Below are 17,342 nucleotides of genomic sequence, written 5' to 3'. Positions count from 1 at the left end.
TGCACTGTAGTGACCACAGACCGAGCGCTTTCTTTCTACTTCCCATTTTTGCAACTGTGGTTTAATTTTTCATGCAGGGCTGACCTTGCTGGGGGCTACAGCCACCATGACAAGCTTCAGCTGATGTTTAGGAAGGGGACCTGGAGCCAGAGCTGCAGGAGGAGGCCGTGTTTATGTAGTTGGCAAGAAGGGGTTTGAGCCCTGTCTCTCACGCTTGGGTGAAAGCTCTTCCTCCCCCGAGGATGGGGATGAAGGACGGTTTATGAACGGGAATTATTTGGCTGTGATGCTAGCAGCGTGACAGCCGCTTCTCCTTGGCCTGGGTAGAACTGTGCATTGGCTTTCTCATCAAATTTACATTGCATGGGGCAATTAAATTGGATGGAGAGGGAGAGGTTCAGACATTCAGCTGAGTAAGAATAAAACTTGGGCCCGTGGAGCCCTCAGTGCTGCTCTGTGCCCTGGGTCAGCACTGTCACCCCGGAGCAATACGGGACAAACCAGCCACAGCCCTATTTCATTTCTCCATTTTCTGAGAAAGGACCGAGCGAGGTCCCTAACCCTGGGGCAACAGCCGAAAAAAGCACTCCTTTTCTCTGCCTCTGGCTTGCTGGGGCAGCCCTCTCTGGGGCAGGCTGGGTTTCAGTTTGACTGTCTTCCCTAATGTCTGTAGTGATTTGGCTGCGCAGGTGTGGGGAGATGGGAGCAGTGCCCAGAGGGATGGGACCCTCAACCCCACTCACCATCGAGCTGCCTGCACCGAGGGAGGAGGGCGATGGCAGCGGTCAGGGTGAATGCTGGACTAAAAGGGTCATGAAATCACTATCTAAATCCTTCCACTTTCCATTTAGGGCACATATAGGGCTTCATGAGGAAGCCGGGGCCAGGACATTGTGTGCTGCGTGGAGAGATACGGCACTTGGGGGGGGGGGTTCAGGGTTGCACCTTCAGCTGATTTTCTGTCATCAAGAAACAGCCCCAATTCCAAAATATTCATCCCAATCCTGCCAATCACCTAAGTCCCATTCTGGCCCCCGAGTCAATACAACAGCTTAACTTCAACCTCATGCCTAATTGACATAGCTGCGAGTTGGAGTGTTTTGCTGAAGATAAGTGGCAACTGGTTAAGCCGCCTTCTAAAATATGGCAGTTTGGCACCAGTTGTGACCTCCGGTAAACACCCGCTTCAGGGGCTTCACTAAGGAGAGCTGTCAAATGAGGACCTGCCTATATTAAGTGTGCCTCAACTTGTCCATCCCTTCTCTGTGTCAACAAGTGAGCGCCCACATCATTTTCCTCGCTGCCGGTATCCCTGTTGATGTGGTGCAGCTCTCTGGGTACCACACTGGAGTGCATCTTCCTCTCTCTCATTTGCAAAGGAGTTATTTATTGCCCCCCAGACTGCAAAACGGTGAAGCGGCTCGGGGCAGCCATGTAAAATGGCTTACAGATCATTGAGTGCCACAGATGAGAAGACAGCAATTACACTATTTACACCATAGCTGTTTTGTTTTACAGCCTAATTCGCATTCATTCCCCCGTAGCAAACTCGCAAAGAATAAGCACCCGTTCATTGGTGTTACTCATCTGTATAATTAAACAGTAAGTGCGTGATCTGTCAAATAGATAGAGGCTCATTCAGGTTTTGCTTGCAATGTACTTGCTCCGTGGAAGGGTGGAGCCCCCCAGAATTGGCACAGCTCTATTAAAATCAGCTCTGTTAAAGCGATGAATGGAGGTCTAGGTAGTTACCCAGGCTGCTCTTAGAAGGAGCAAGAGCTCTGATTTCAGACAACAAAGTGCTTTCTTAGGTTTTTGGGCTGTATTAACATCCTAAAACTTCCCACATTTGGTGGGCTGAGCGTTCAAGCCACTGCAGAAAAAAAAAGAAAGAAGAACCAAGAGTGTCCCCCATCTCTAAACGCCCTGCCTTTCCCAGGGTACTGGAGAGCACGTGAGGATGATCTCTTCCCTTCCAAAATCATAACTTGACAGTTTCAAAATGGGGATATCTTGTAACAACTCTTTACTATCTATATCCTTTGCACTTGGATCGTGCACGGCGAGTGAATGACACTGGTCACACCAGATGGCACTGCTGTTTGATTTTCTGCTTTATAATTGACTTGCATTTCCTAGTTGCCATGTGCTCTTTGCGCTTCACAGGGAAATGACCCAGTGAAGCCATGAGGGCACAGCTCCATCCCAGATCACCCTGCCTGTGAAATGTCCCCATGGGACCCTGCATTGTCCTGCTGTGACAACATCTTTGTGGCTTCCTTTGAATCCCAAGGAGGTGCAGCTATGAGGCTCTAGTCCTTGCTAGCCTGGTTTGCAGGGGTTGATTTGTTAGTTTTGGATGAGCTTTGCCTGCCTGTGTTGCATTCCGTCAGGTGGTCTGCAAGGCTCAGTGCCTGCATGCCCAGCTGAGACTGAGATCCCTTTTAAGCGAGGCTTGTAACTCTTATTCTGCCTCTCGTCAGGCTGTTTGGGTGCCAATGAATTCACCATGACCATGCAACACTGTAGACTCCTTATAATGACCAGGGCAGTGCTCCTTTACACTACTTTGTCCAGCCACTGCTGCCTGTGTTTACCTTTTCTTCACTTCATCCTGTTGCTTGATTTCACCAGACCTGAAGGGAGACAAATCAGGCTACGCTGAAGAATGTTTGCCCTGGCAGAAGACCAAGGTTTCAGTGGAGGATGCTTTGTAAGAGCCTTCCAAGGGAGGTCTACAGAACAGGCAGTGTCTATCGGACGCAAGGGATGTGCCTTTTGCAGACAACCAGAGCAGGAGCTGTGAGTAACACATTTGTCATTTTGCATTTATCCAGAAATACTAAATGAACATGCACTGAAACCTGGGCCTTTGCAAAATAGTGTTTCCCTCCTGGAATATGAGGATGGGCGTATTCCAGTTTATTTTTAAACAGTCCTCACTTGTCACTGCTCAAGCTTCAGACTTTTTTGTGTTTGGGCATTGACGATGCAAATGTCTTTGACGAGGGTGAACAAAAAGCCTGTAGATCTGTGTCGGTGTCTGCTCTGGGCCATTCATGGGTGGGTCTGGTGGCCAGCCTTTGCTGTGAGTCAGCCTGGTGACAACATGCCACCTTCCTATTGCATGGTTCTGGTTTCATGGGTTTGGTTTTGTTTATTTTTTTGAGAATCACTTATCTAGTTCTGTGGTTTTTAGAGAAGTGATACCTTCAAGTTGAATGTTCTTCCTGTGCAGGCAGCACTGGGGACGATGGGTATTAACTTGAAATAGGTATGAATCAGATCTGCTCTGCACTCCTGTGAACTTAGAAAGAGGAAGCAAAGCCATCTGAGATGGCTCAGTCCTCCCTACATTACCCACACACATCCTCCAAACTTCTGGCACCTCGGCATATGCTGCTTACCATGGCTACTGCTGGTGAGTCAGGCAGAGAAATGCAGTCCTCTCCCCCTTTTAGGTGCATGCACCCTTAGTGCAACAAATATATATACTTCAGTAAGGAGGTATTTTATACGTGTCTATCTCTTTATGCTTTGATTAGATTAGATTCCTGTTATGCTTAGGTTAGACTCCTAATAAAACAAACATTGGGTGCCAGCTTGGGAAAACTAAGCTTTCAGTTGCTCGGGGAGATATTTTTCTACTCAGAAATGTGGGTTGGTTGGGTAAATAAACTGTATTTTGCTGAAGGGAGAAAAGAAAAAAATCTGTTCTTGCTGATGGCCTCCACTTCGCAGACTTCCCTGTCTCTTTGCTTCTTTGGCACCCCAAACCTCCCAGAGCTGCATTAGGTGAGGGTGACAGCTCGCCACAAACGTTTGGGCGATCAATTCAGATTCTGCCCTCCGCCTGCAGTAATAACATTTCCCCAGCTTTCTGCCATGTCTCCTTTTTGAACAGAAATACCTCCTAAATGTACGGAGCTTGCAGAAGTTTCAGGTCTTTAATCTCCTTCCTTTCTTCCAGATGCCCACAGAGCCTCCTGCCAATTTGTGTCTTTTTTTGCCAGATACTTAGGTTTCATCCAACCAGCAGTGTCTGCAGCTTCAATTAGTGTTTAAGAAGCTCTAAGGGTAAGCAAAGAACAGTGCTGGGATAAGGCCAGTGACCTTGAGGCTTTCCCCAGGGAAGCAAGAAACCCATTGAGAGGCAGGGCAAGACTTCACCGGCATTACACTGCAAGGTCAGCCCAGCGCTCCTTTTCTTGCTGGTTTTTCCCTTAATAACCTCGGCCACTCTGTGGTCAACTTGTGAGCCTGGAAACTTAATTTAGGCTGAAATTCCACCTGGGAAGCAGGTTGCTTAGAGTGAGGGAGTGCAATGATGAGTAAAAAAAAAGGCTGTGCGGGTTGGGAGGCTTGGAGATTAAAGCCTGTCACTTTGGGGTTTCCAGTATAAGATGCTCAGAGGCAGCTGTTTGCGAGGCATCTGCTGTTGAAAGCGTGTCTGTGCTCCGTGTCTGTGCCCAGCTGCTGGCCGGGCTGCTTGGCACCGCTGGGAGCGTTCAGCTCTTCTGCCCATCGGGCTCCAGGGTCCCTGGGCAGCACCTGGAGAAGAAGGGATGTGCTTCTGGAGAAGAAGTGACTTCTCCAGGTGCACCTGGAGAAGAAGCGACTACTCATTGAAAGCTTTGCTTAAATGGTCCAGTATGGCTGAGGCAGGGAGAAAAGCTAGTTCCTGGGGACAGTGTTCAAATGCCTAATGAGAGAAGGTCCTCTCTCCTCCCTCAGTCTGTTTGTCCCTCTGCAAGCAGCAGCAAAGTCAGGAGGTAACTTGTGAACTGGCTAATCTGGACAGGTTTTCATGGCCCTAGGAAAACCCATGTTCATGACCCAGAAGTTACCTCATTGCTTAGTTCCACATCCTGTCCCAAAAGCAGGTGAGAAAGGAAATTTTGGGGTTTTTTGCATGGGTAAAGCAACATTTCCTCCACCTTAGCCTTGTTGTTGGAAAGAGATAAATTCCTTTCAGAGGCGTTTCTGAAAGCCAGACTGACTCTCCAGATGTTCAGCCTGCAATGTGTACACAGTGGGTAAAACTTCAGCCCAAACAACAGACATTTGAACAGTTAGAAGGAACAAAACCAAGGTAAGCATAGAGTAATCTTCCTCGAACCAGTCCTACCAAGCTGGTCAGTCCACAGCGAAGCATTGCTCAATGTTCTTCTGTCCGGTGTTCTTGCGGGTAGGCACCACTCCTCTGATGTGATTAGATAGTCTGTATCTGCAAATCCTACTAAGCACACAGTGAAACAGCATGTATCTTAAGAGGAGGAGCTCTATCTCAGTTCTCAGGCAACCTCTTTCTCTGGGTTCTTATCCTCTTCGTTTTAAGATGTGACAGCAGGAAAGTAAGCCACCAGAGTCATTAAATTTAAATGTTACGTAGCACTTCTCTGTTGTGATTCTTGAGTAGAGGAAACTGGAAAAGATGGGTATGTGCCCAAGAAAATGCTTCCTTAAAAATTAAAACTAGGGAAGTAGAAATTAGGATCTTCATAAAATATACCATCTCTCTGATGATCTCAGTATTTCTGTTGTTGACAGAGTTTACTGAAGTTGATTCAGTTCCCACTGAAATCTCCAAAAAGATTTCTGTTGACCTGAGGGAGATTTGAGCCAGGCCCCACACAGAAAATCAAGCAAAATAGTCCCAAGAGTCAGTTTGTCACACAGTACTTTGTGTCTAAGGTGTCTAAGGCTGCACATACTGTGACTGTTTCCTTGCTCCAGGGTCTTGGGCCGCTTGTCCACACTTTCCCCCTCTTGTTCTGGCCTACGCACTGGTGTATTTTTCTTGTGGAAGCAGAGCATGTTGGTAAAGGGAGGGAAGAGTTGGCACATGCCCAGATAGAAAACTGGGAAGTGGCAGCAATTTGGGAGCTCCCAGATATCTCAGCTTAGATTTATCATTAAAGTACATATGCAAGTCAGTTAGGGGACTGCACTATTGCTCCTGCCCGGGAAGTAAGCAAATGCAGCCATGCTGATTTGTGCACCTTAAAAAACAGGGAACGCAAACAGAGAACTCAACCAGAAACCTGCCTTGCAGTAGCTCTGGAAAGGGACAGGTTCTTACGCTTGATACTGCCAAAACAGGAGAAAATCTTAACTTGGAGCTGTGGCAGATTCACCATCCCTTGGGCTTCTTAAACCATGGGAAGAGCATTTTGGGGAAGACCTGCTACAGCTCAGACAGCAGCGAGAGATATTTTGAGGTGATGCTATTTGTAACAGTCCAGAAGTTTATTACAATAATTAACTCATCTTCTCTGAAGGAACTTCAGGCAGGCATGGTGGTGTTCAGACTGTTACCAAAACGCATTTTGGAGGCACAGCTGAGCAAAAGGGTTTTTTGGGGACTGTGTCCTTCCCTGTGACGTGCTCATGCCTCAACCGAGACCCGAGCCTGGCTGTGTCACAGCTGCCAGGAGCCGAGGAGCTAATACAAGGGGGAGAGAGACTCTCAGGGGAACGTGGCAGGGGGATGCCCTGCCAGAAGCAGCAGAGCAGTGCCCTGCTTTTATGTCTCCACTTGCCACGTCTTGTCGAGTGGACCTCCTTCTTGGCTTCTCCAGCAGAGAAGCATTTCAGGGCAGGGAGCTGGACTGGACCAGGGCAGTGGCCGGCCATGCTGGCAAAAAGATGTGAGGAGGAGGTTCCCTTTGCTTCCTCAGCTGCACGCTGTGAGTGTTAGGCTGATGTAAATACCCAAACCTCCTCCGTGGCCACGCTCGGGCAGCTGTGCCCGCAGGCTGGGACGATGGGTGCTGTGCCTGGTTGGGCACATGAGCCAAGGGCTGTGCTGCTGATCCTGCTCTGGCAGAGCTGAGTGAAACGCCGGGTTGCTCAATCCTGGCAAGCCCGGGCACTGAGGCGCTGGTGCCTTAGAAGTGCGAAAGTAGAAAGCTTGGGTGTTTCTGTGGTCAGGTAATAAGTGAATGAAGGCTTTGCCGAGCTGAAACCTTGGCTTTGCACCAAAATTCAGCTTAAATTCTTTGTTGCATCAATGCCTCATTCTTGGTCACAGCTCAGCTCCTTGTCCTTGCTACACGTTAATGTTTTCACGCTTCTTAGAGGTGCATTATTTTTCCTTCATTATTTATCTAGTCTAATTCCCCAGGCATTATTTCTGTTCCTTGTTTGGGACCTCCCCCTTTCTCCTCTCCTATTATAGTGTGGTGACAGCATGAATATGTCCGGCATGAATCTTTCTGCGAAAACGAATTCTCATCAGCTTTTGCAATGCTTCATGTGTGCCAACATCCAGGGAAAGTGTAAAGCTGAGGTAGCAAGTGCTGCCACATGGGCTTCCTTTGAACAAAATCTCGTGAAGAAGGCTGTGGGAGACATCTGTATATGCCTCTAGTTTTTCCAAACATCTGCTAGGAGAACGGGACTCTCCAAAAGCAGACATCATTATTAATGAAAGTCGGGATTTCTATGTGTTAGCTGAATTTCACACCTCCCTCCAAGTAGTGGGGGAAAAATAATTACGCCTGATAATAAGGGTAATGAATCCAGCTGGGTTTAAAGAAGACAAATGCATAGCACAGGTTGTAAATCAATCCCCCTTTTTTAACAAAGGGTCCAAGAGAAGAGTAGAAACTATTTCAGTAGTTTAGGACTACTGGTGCTAAGATGCTGTCTGAAATGCCAGTTCATCTGTGCTCCAGCAAGGCTTTTGCTTAGAGGATGCAGGAAGCAGCATCCAATGTTTGTTTTTTCTCTGACCTGCTGCTGAGTAATTGAATCATCCCAAGCACTAAGCTAATGTTTTTCCTCCCTAGGAGAACATAATGTTACCAGGGAAAGGAGAGGAGAAAAAAAAAAAATAAAAAAGGGAGCTGCAGGTGTTTACTCCAAATGCCATACAGTGTGTATCTGACACCAGGAAAGAGCATTTTCATAGCTGAGGAATATATTCAAAGAGCCAAATGAGCATGATGCTGGGTGGTGCTGAGCCCCTGCAGCCAGTGGTGTCTACAAGGGTCCATCAGACCTGGCTGATGGCATGTAAATGCAGATAGGCAAAGAGAAAAAATGTAGGGCCTGACTTCTGGAGTATTTTTCAACACCCCCGTGGTAGATACCTGATTTATAGGTGTTTGGAGCTGCCAGAGCACCAGCTCAACAGACTGGCTATTTCCATACAGCAAATAAGATGCTGAGAGAGGATAACCTGGGCTCATTTTGACTCTTAGTGAGTACCCAAACAAGTATCCATCTTCCAATGGTGTTGGTGGGCTGACTACTTTGGGCTGGGACCTGTTGTTGGTAAGTTTTTAATTCACTATCCTGGGGGCAGGCAGAGAAATTGGGCAGAGACACCCGCTCCACTGTTCTGGACAGAGGCTGGCAAACTCATCACAGTGATTGCTGCTGTCACCTAGTAGATGCCAAGGTATCAAAAGCATTTCTTTGTCATTCTGTGTTCTGACCTGCCTGCCCTCCTAAGGATATGGGCACCTACTGAAAGGAAATCATTTTTTCCTAGTAGTGTTGTCACATAAGAGCAATAACTTTTGGGAGAAGGACGGAGAAGAAGCTACCAAACCGTGTTGGGCTGCATTAGGAAGAGCAGAGGCAGCACAGTTCCCCTTGTGCTTGAGATCCAGAGATGTTATTGTTACACATGGAGGCTTTAGTTGTCCAGAAGACCGTACAGTGCCGAGAGAAAACAGCAACAGACAGGAAGCCTGGCGACTTCCAATTCACTGATAGGGCACGTCTGTGGCTTTTGGAGTCTATCACAAGCACATTCTCCCTTGGAGAATACAGGAGGAAGAGGAAAGAAATGAAATTATTTAAATAAAGCGTTTCCTGCGTGTCTGCTGTTTGCTGCTTCCATGGACAAGGTGCTGGGGCTGCCTGAAAACTTCCAGCAAAGCAATTTTATTTTGCAAAGGGAAGCTGGGTTTTGCACAAAATAGGTGTCTTTTGAATGTCTGGTTTCCATAAAAAGATTTGATTTGGGGTTTTTTGGTTGATGAAATGCATCCATAGGGTTTTATTGAAATGCTGCCTTTAGTTTTCCTTTTTTTTTTTAATTTTTTTTTAATTATTTTTCAGCTCTACAACAGCTTCCTTTTCCAGAAGAAAAAGAGATTTTATCTGTAGTCAACCTTCTCTCCAGAGCACTAAGACAGGCAGATCCATGGCTGCATTTCACTCCCCCGTCTCTTACAGCCTGTATCTCTGTTACCAGTGCTCACATCAGTGGTGACTGGAACGTGTCCCTGTTCAAATCCAGGAGAAGCCACTCCAGTGGGTGCTGGCTGGCAGCGGTGCCGTGTGCTCGGAGGTCCCATGTCACTCAGCTCCTCCACGCCAGCAGTGTGCGGAGGTGATCCAGGTGGGCATGTGTTTTCCCTGTTCTGCTGTACCTCCTTCGCAGAGGGAGGATGTCAGCTCTCAGATGTGTCATTTCTGCTTTGTTTGTGAGCGTTCGGCTCAGCTAAAAATATTAGTGTGTCACCTCAGAAGTTGTATCGCTGTGGTCACCTGTGATTTCAGCTCAGCTGCGGCATCCCAAGAAAGCAGACTTGTCTGGATTTCCAATGATATTAGAGCCCCAGCACAGAGTGCATATGCTAGCTGCGATGCGGAGGGGACAGATTACTGGCTCCATTACGTGGGTGTGGAGCAGAAGCAACTCATCTGAGGCTGGTGCAATTATACACGCATGGCTTGGATCAGAATCCAACCCTTGACATTAAAGAGCCTTCAGTGATTTTTTTTTTTTTTCCCCCAAGCCCCGAGATTTATTTTAGAATAATGAAATTGGCGCTCTAAATAAAGAGTTTTAATGGAAAAACATTTCAACGGTGAAATTTCCTGCTACCGGTTTTGCAGTGCAGATACAGTTCAAGAGCGTCTCTGCTTTATCAGGAGTCCAGCTGTAATTTGTTCACTGGGTTGACAACCTACCGGCATTGCTGGCAGGGACATGGGGACTTCCCAGTTCTTCAGACTTCTTGTGTACTGTGATTTGATGATACAGTAAACCCAGCTTTAAGGTTCCTGGTACCAGAACAAAAATACGAGAATCCTATGCCACAAAGTGCTGATGTTGCATAAACTCCTCCTGTCCATCCAAGCGTGCGCTGAAGGCACTGGCTGGTATAGCACAAGCTTTATGTCACATCGGCTGTCGCCTGCCTTCCTGCAGCTGGAGAAGCACCATCCCAGGCTCCGACTTGTGCTTTCTGGCTCGCTGGAGAGATCAGATGCCTCTGCCTGATGCAGATCCGATTTGCTGCCGAGTGCTGGGATGCAACCCGGCTGCCTGGGGAGCTGCATCCAGAGCTGCAAACCTGGCCTCCGCTGGGACTTGCCTAAAAACAGGCAGCGCAGCTCCACGCTGTGGGGAATGAGGGGAAGCAGACGGGGAGCTGGCACGGGGGATTCCTCTGCTCACTGGCTTTATCCTCTGCTGGGATGCTGAGGGGGATCCACCGACTCCCCTCATCCCCACGGCTCCCATTGTCCCTTCTGCGGCGCGGGCCTGGGAGCCTCATCCTTCCTCAGGCTGCTTTGGAAATCTCCCCTGAGATGCGCTGCAACTCCTTCCACTTAACATTTTTCCCACTTACAGGCTTGGAAAACAACAGCAGGTGACTTTGGGAGGATACTGGACATGGGACCAAAAAAGCCCCATGGAAGACTTTGCTTTCCATCTTCGAAGGTGTGTTTCTGCCCACAGGGGATGTCCATGGCAAAACTCCCCATGCTTCCATGGGGAGAGGCCCTGAACAGGGGTTAATCTTTAACTGTTTCACTCGCTACTGCCAAAACCACCTCTTCCAGGTGACAGGCCCAGCCTTTATGAGGACGTGCCCCCTTGCCCATGTGGCACATAGAAATCTATAGTATCATGCTGTAGTATGGTAGTAGTACCATAGTAGTACCATACCAAACTCTAGTACCAGCCTTGGGGCTGGCTCTCCACTGATGAAGACGCACTAGGCTGCTGATAAAGTCTTGAGCATCCCTGGTCCTGAGCATCGCTGGCCCTGGCAGAGGGTCAGCCGAGTGGCTCAGCTTCTCCCTGGTTCAAGAAGGACAGGGAACTGCTGGAGAGGGTGCAGCAAAGGGCTACGAAGATGATTAGGGGACTGGAAAACCTCTCTTATGAAGAAAGGCTGAGGGATTTGGGTCTCTTCAGTCTGGAAAAAAGGCAACTGAGGGAGGATTGTATCAACACTTATGAATACTTAAAAGGTGGGTGTCAGGAGGATGGGGCCAGGCTCTTTTCAGTGGTGCCTGGCAACAGGACAAGAGGTAATGGGCACAAACTTGAACATAGGAAGTTCCACCTAAACATGAGAAGGAACTTCTTTACCCTGAGGGTGGCAGAACACTGGAACAAGCTGCCCAGAGAGGTGGTGGAGTCTCCATCTCTGGAGACATTCAAAACCCACCTGGACGCATTCCTGTGCAACCTGCTCTAGGTGACCCTGCTCTGGCAGGGGGTTGGACCAGATGATCTCCAGAGGTCCCTTCCAGCCCTACGATTCTATGATTCTATGGGTGAGGGGTGAACCCTTTTCTTAGGGACTAACTGCTGGTGGCAAGGCCAGTCCATGATGCAGCAAGAGAGGCTAGTGAGGAAACCAGGCTGCCTCTGCTGGGGCTGCCAGCTCTCCGTTATGGGGATGAGAGGGCTGAGTACTGCCAAAAGACCTGCCTGATGCAATATTCCTGGCGAGATGGGGAGTGTGGCCAAGGCACACTTGTTGTGGGACGGGTCAGGCTTGGCTCCAGCAGGAATAACTCGCAAGGTTGGTCTGAACAAGGCACTGCTCCTTGTGCCCCCTTGAGTAGCAAGAGCTGAGGGTGTTCTGGGGCATCCTGCGAAGGTTAGTCAACAGCCTTTAGCAGCTGATTTTTCCTTGATAGTTTTGCCCTGGGTTGAACCTCTCCCAGGCTGCCCTTGGAATATCACCAAGTGAATAGTGCAGCAATGTACGGTTTCAGCTTGGTATTATCGAACGGGTCCAATTGCTTCCCTGTTATTTTGGCTGACAAAGCCAGTTGTACCCTTTAACTGTCACAGCTTCCAGCAAGGTGTCTGCTCATCTCTAGCCCTAAATGTCATCGGCAGTGACGTGCATCCCTGAGAGTCTTGTTAGTGTGTCTTGCTGACGGCGTCTCTACTTTTGATCCCAAATGACAATCCCAGCCATCTGTACTTCAATCCTGGTGCTCGAAACAAGGCAAGGAAGTAGCTTGCCTAGTAGCTGGTGCCAGTCTCCATCATTGGCATCAAACATTGGGGGATATCTTTTTTTCCTTTTGCCAAGTCAGGTAAGGCTCCTTTGGTGGTAGGCACTTGGATGGAGCTGTGTTCAGTGCTTGCTTTAGTCTGTTCAAATGCACATCTTGTTTTGCTGCCTTGATAACTGTGCCATGACTGTAGACTCTGCCTTGAGCTGCCCTTTGCTGTTCTTTGTGTTGTTCTTACTGTATTTTCTCTTAACATGCCATGTAGTCAGGGAGATACCTCCTGACTACTCATGTGCTTAAAGACTGGAGTCTTTCAGCAGAGTCTTTTAGCAGCTTGGATGTAAGGAGATTGGGGATGCAGTTGGCTCAGCTTGCATGTTTCTATTCCGCTCATTCTGCTTTTACCATACAAATATTTCATCCCAGGTTTGGCCTCACTTGGATTACAAAATTACACAATTTTATTGAAGCTGTAGCTGCGGTATCCAATACCAGTGGCAGCCCTATTGCTTCTTCCTCCCTGCTCAGGCTTTTCACGTCCCAAATCTGGGACTCGGTCATTCAGCTTCTGCTTGGTGCCATGTGACAGATGTCTCTCAGGCAGCTATTCAGCATGTTGTGACACCTCTCCAGGCCCCTCTGACCCGCAGTGACATATCTAGTTGTCTCACGTGCTGCCAAAGAAGGTACTTGAGGGTCTGAACATCTTGTGTGTAATTTAGAATCTCCCCAGGGGTGTTTAGATCCCACCAAGCTTTAATTTTGCTTTGTTTAATTGCATGCTTGGTTTCTGTTGGGTGTGATGCTGAGAAACACCTGGGAACCCAACCTGCTTACTGTTGGTCCCTTTGCCTGTTTTACCTTGTGCTTTCTTCTTAACCTGTATCACTTCAAATCATAGAATCATAGAATAATTTGGGTTGTAAGGGACCTTTAAAGGTCATCTAGTCCACCCCCCCTGCAACGAGCAGGGACATCTTCAACTAGATCAAGTTGCTCAGAGCCCCGTCCAGCCTGACCTTGAATGTTTCCAGGGATGGGGCCTCCACCACCTCTCTGGGCAACCTGGGCCAGCGTTTCACCACCCTCAGTGTAAAATCAGTAAGACTTTTTTCCTCTGCTTTCCTGAAGCTTTAACATAATGATTTCTCTTGCAGTAATTACTGTTGATGACCTTGTGTGGCATTTGCTGGTACACCCTGCCCCTCACCGTTTGGAAGTAAAGCACTTGCAGTGCATTTTTTTGCACCAGATTTTCCTCCTCTGCTTTGTCCTTTGTCCTCCTCTGCATTTCCTTGTAAATAGCTTCTGGTGATGTTTTTCCATGTATTTCTGGGCTTTTCCAGGCCTGCTTAGAGAAGCAGCTCTGTGTCTGCTTCATGCAGGCTGCCCTTGGAGGGGCTCTTATTAATTATGTCTGCGCACATCTCCAGCTTTTGGGTGGCAAATGGGGTTTCTTTGAGCATTTCTGAGCACTGCCCTGGCATCTTGGTATTGCCTCTGCTGCCTGTCAAGGACAAGTTCTTTCCCCTCTGCTGTGACTGAGTTGGTCCTGGATGTGGCTTGTGCCCCTGCCTTACCTAGGAGGTCCCAGGAGCATGTTTTCATGGTGCTCTTGTGCAGGTGGTGGTTGTGTGTGTGCAGCAGAGGGGCTGCAGTGTGTCCCTCTGCACGTAGCCACGCGCAGCTGGCGACTGCTCCCCCTTCTTCTAGATGTGACTCTGAGCATGGGCTTTGTTCACTGGCCTCAGGAGAGAGCAGGGCTGGATAGGGGCAGGAAGCTCTTCGGAGCACCAGGATGCTGTTGGGATCAGAGGTTGCAGTGCAGGAAGGTGACTGTGAACACCATAGTGGTTGCCTTGCTCCTGAGATGTACAGAACAAAACTACGGGTGAGCTAGACCCAAATGCAGATCCAAATGCCACCGGTCACTCTTGGAGGTGATGGGAGGCCGTGTTATGTTGTGCGCAGAACAGTGTGATGGGACTTAGGCTCAGCTCTGCTACCACCTTGCTGAGTGCCCTTAGTCTTATCACTCTGCTTGCCAGACCAGGATTTCTCTGTCCATTACACAAGGAATTCGTGGCTTTGTGGTATATTTTAAGATCGGCAAACTGACAGCTGTACAAAAGATAAGCCTTATTTTTGCATCAACGTGTTTCCTTCAGCAGGGCTAAGCCTAAGCTAACCACTGATCCAGACGCTCTTGGAGTCAACTGGGGCTTTATACTTCAGTTCCTTGCTGACATGGCGTCGCATCCAAATTGTGATTTATGATGCTAATGCGTTCTCAACACGTTTCTAATGTTTTCATAAAGATGCTTTTGTGAAGTATTCCTCTTCAAGCCCAGCCTTCTTAATGTGATCAAGGTCTAAACAGAGTAATTGGTGGAGGAACAACTTCATTCAGTTTAAGAGTTTAACAGACTGTCATGGCTGAGAAAGAAAAACTGCCTCCTCTGCAGCTACCCCGGGGTGGGGGAGTTGGGAAGGCAGAACACGAGATTAGGAACCGCTCTGCTGATGTCACCTTCCTACATCTACATTATATTGGCAAGGAAATTGCAGACATGGTTATGGTGATAAATTAGGTATACAGAAGAGCTAATGATGAAATTAAATGGAGTTATGAATATATATTAGATCTCTTTCCCAAGGTCAACTCTGGATGACAGAGTAAAGATATTATAATAACAGGTAAGCGTCAGGCAGTGATGGTCAGCATGTTGCTGAAGCCTGGAAATTTGTTAAGGGTGTACAATGAGAAGGAAGAAGATAGGAGCTTTCAAGTTCATGGTATCTCCCTCCGCTCTCGGTGGAGCCCTATTTTTAATAGGCAATTTTGCCTGTTGCCAGCCTGACGGTTAACTAACCCCAGCGCCCCTCACACTAATGTTACTTGTTAGGAAGCCACGGAGGTGCAGAACTCGAGAGCTGAGATCTGGGTGCTGGGTGCCACATGCACATGTCCCGTGGGGACGTCCACTGTCCTAAGGGATCAAGACTTGGGCTTTTGGGATGCTATTCAGCCGTTCAGGAGGCTGTTCAGTTTACTTGGTCCCATCCCAGTCTCCCCTGTATAACCTGGGGCAAGTCATTTAGGTCGACATTTCAGCAGTGACTGGTGATTTTTCATTCGTTTTTTAAGCACCTTCGTGTTTGATTGTTTAGCTTGGGGCAACTAAACTGGATTCAAGCCAAAGCTGCCAGGCTCACCTCTGCAAGTAGGGCTCTCTCAAGCAGCATGTCCCAAATATGGGACTCAGAATCGCCAGTCGCTTCTGAAAAGCCTGTCCTTACATCCTCTGCCTCCCAGTTCCCCGTGGTGTGCACAGAGATAACAGCGCTTCCTTTGCCTCCAGGAACACTGAGGGCATGGACGCAGTAAAAGCAGAAGGGCACCCTCAGACTCGAGGGGATCAAAAAAGTGTCTTAAATAGATTTTTTTATTTTTTTTTATTTTTTTTAGATTTTATTGCATTTCCAAAGCCTTTGTAATTACTACCATACAGAAGTCATACAGCTCTGCAGGCTTTGCCCCACAAGTGGCTTCTATGTCATTCCAGATGAGCTGCAGACCCTGCAGGGAAATGCTTTGTGAAGCGGTTCTTGAGAGACGTCCCTGTGCTTTCTAAGTGATACGAGAAGTTTTATTCACATTTCACCAAGTGACCTTGCCCAGAGCTGCCACTCTGAAGTAAAGTCTCTACAGCTCTGTGAGTTGTGTGTATGCAGCAGATTTTTGTCTCCACGATTTTTCAGGGGAGGATGTCCTTTTCTAAGGTGAGGGTGTTAAACTGATCCAGTTTTATTCCACTTTTGTTTGCAGCTTGTAGAATAAATGGAAATGATCTGGATTTGCTTTTTAATCGGTGAGCATGTGTGTCTGGCTTCTATCACAGTAGCAAAGATAGGGGACGTATGCTCCCAGAGGAGTGCCTGGGCTGTCCCAGGCTGTCCCAGCTCTGCAGGAGCTGCTGTTTCTCAGGAAGGATGCATATTACAGTGTAATCTTGTACCAGGGCACTGCGGCCCAGCCTTGGGGGAGTCAGGGGTGGGGAGTGATGGCAGTGGTGTGGGACGGGTCTGTGTGCATTCCCTTGCAGATGAATTCTGCTTCTCTGGGTTGAGACTCAGCTGGCACAGCACCGTGGGCGAGCGCAAGTGGGTCATGCAGCCACCCAGCAAAGTGGGTGGGACGGGGACATCGCAGGTCTGTGTGCCGGACCAGACACTGACCCCTATTTCTCATCCTCCCGAGTGCTTTCTGGCAGATGTATGGGTATTTTTTTACTCCCCTTAATTTCCAGCCCCTGGAAAAAATGCTTGGAAACCCCTTCCCGGTGGGGATGCGGCTCTCCCCGTCCCCTCTGTTCCTGGAGGCTGCGTGTGCTGAAAACCTCCCGTCCCCTGGCAAAACCGGTTGGAGCTAGATGATCTTTAAGGTCCCTTCCAACCTGAACCATTCTTCGGTTCTATAAAACAGCACTTGTGGCAGTAGCCGGCTTGTGACAGCAGAGGGAGACGAAAGCCCGGCGACGGCCCCCGCGCTCCCGGCGGCCGCGGTGCGGGTCCGCCGCCTGCGGGAGCTGCCACCGCCCGGGAACCGCTCGGCACCTCCCACCCGAGCCCTGGATGGGGGAAACGGCTAGGGCTGGGCATGGCAGGGGTGCAGGGGTGCCCAGCTCGCCTTTGGGGAAACTGAGGCACCGAGCGGCTGGGCTTGCCCAGGGCATGGGGCAGGGCAGGCTTAGAGTCCCGCTGGGGCTTTCATGACCCAGTCGGGGTGGTTTTTAATCCTTCCTGGGATGCCCAGCTCTCCCAACAGCACATCACAATTCTGGGGACTCGTCTCAGGTTGTGTGATCCCTCTTCTAGGTTCTGGCTCAGCACAGGCATGGTGCAAACCTGCTCGGTTCCCTGTCTCCATTAGCCACACCGAGGTAGGGGTGGTCCCCAGCACTCAACACAGGCGTCAAAGTATTCACTTGTCAGGGTAGCACATCTTGCCCTAATAGTCTTTTCTGTCTCCTATGAGGCACTGGTGATGAGCCAGAGAAATAATCTGGCGGGTCAAATCTGACCGACAACCCATCAGCTGGGTGAAGTGG

At 48.8% G+C, this 17,342-nt stretch overlaps 1 long non-coding RNA gene across 1 annotated transcript in view; it reads left to right on the top strand.

Moving 5' to 3' along the window:
- Positions 1–13,245: 13,245 nt before the first annotated feature.
- LOC128909542 (uncharacterized) overlaps positions 13,246–17,342 on the top strand; it is a 49,325-nt gene continuing 45,228 nt past the window's right edge. The window contains exon 1 of the long non-coding RNA XR_008466413.1: positions 13,246–13,332. This is a non-coding gene — a long non-coding RNA (uncharacterized LOC128909542). The remainder of the gene's footprint in view (positions 13,333–17,342) is intronic.

The sequence above is a fragment of the Rissa tridactyla genome, chromosome 4 (genome assembly GCF_028500815.1).
Source record: "Rissa tridactyla isolate bRisTri1 chromosome 4, bRisTri1.patW.cur.20221130, whole genome shotgun sequence".
NCBI classification, from domain to species: Eukaryota; Metazoa; Chordata; class Aves; order Charadriiformes; family Laridae; genus Rissa; species Rissa tridactyla.
Note: the sequence above shows the minus strand (reverse complement) of the source record. Positions and strands in the feature narration are given on the sequence as shown.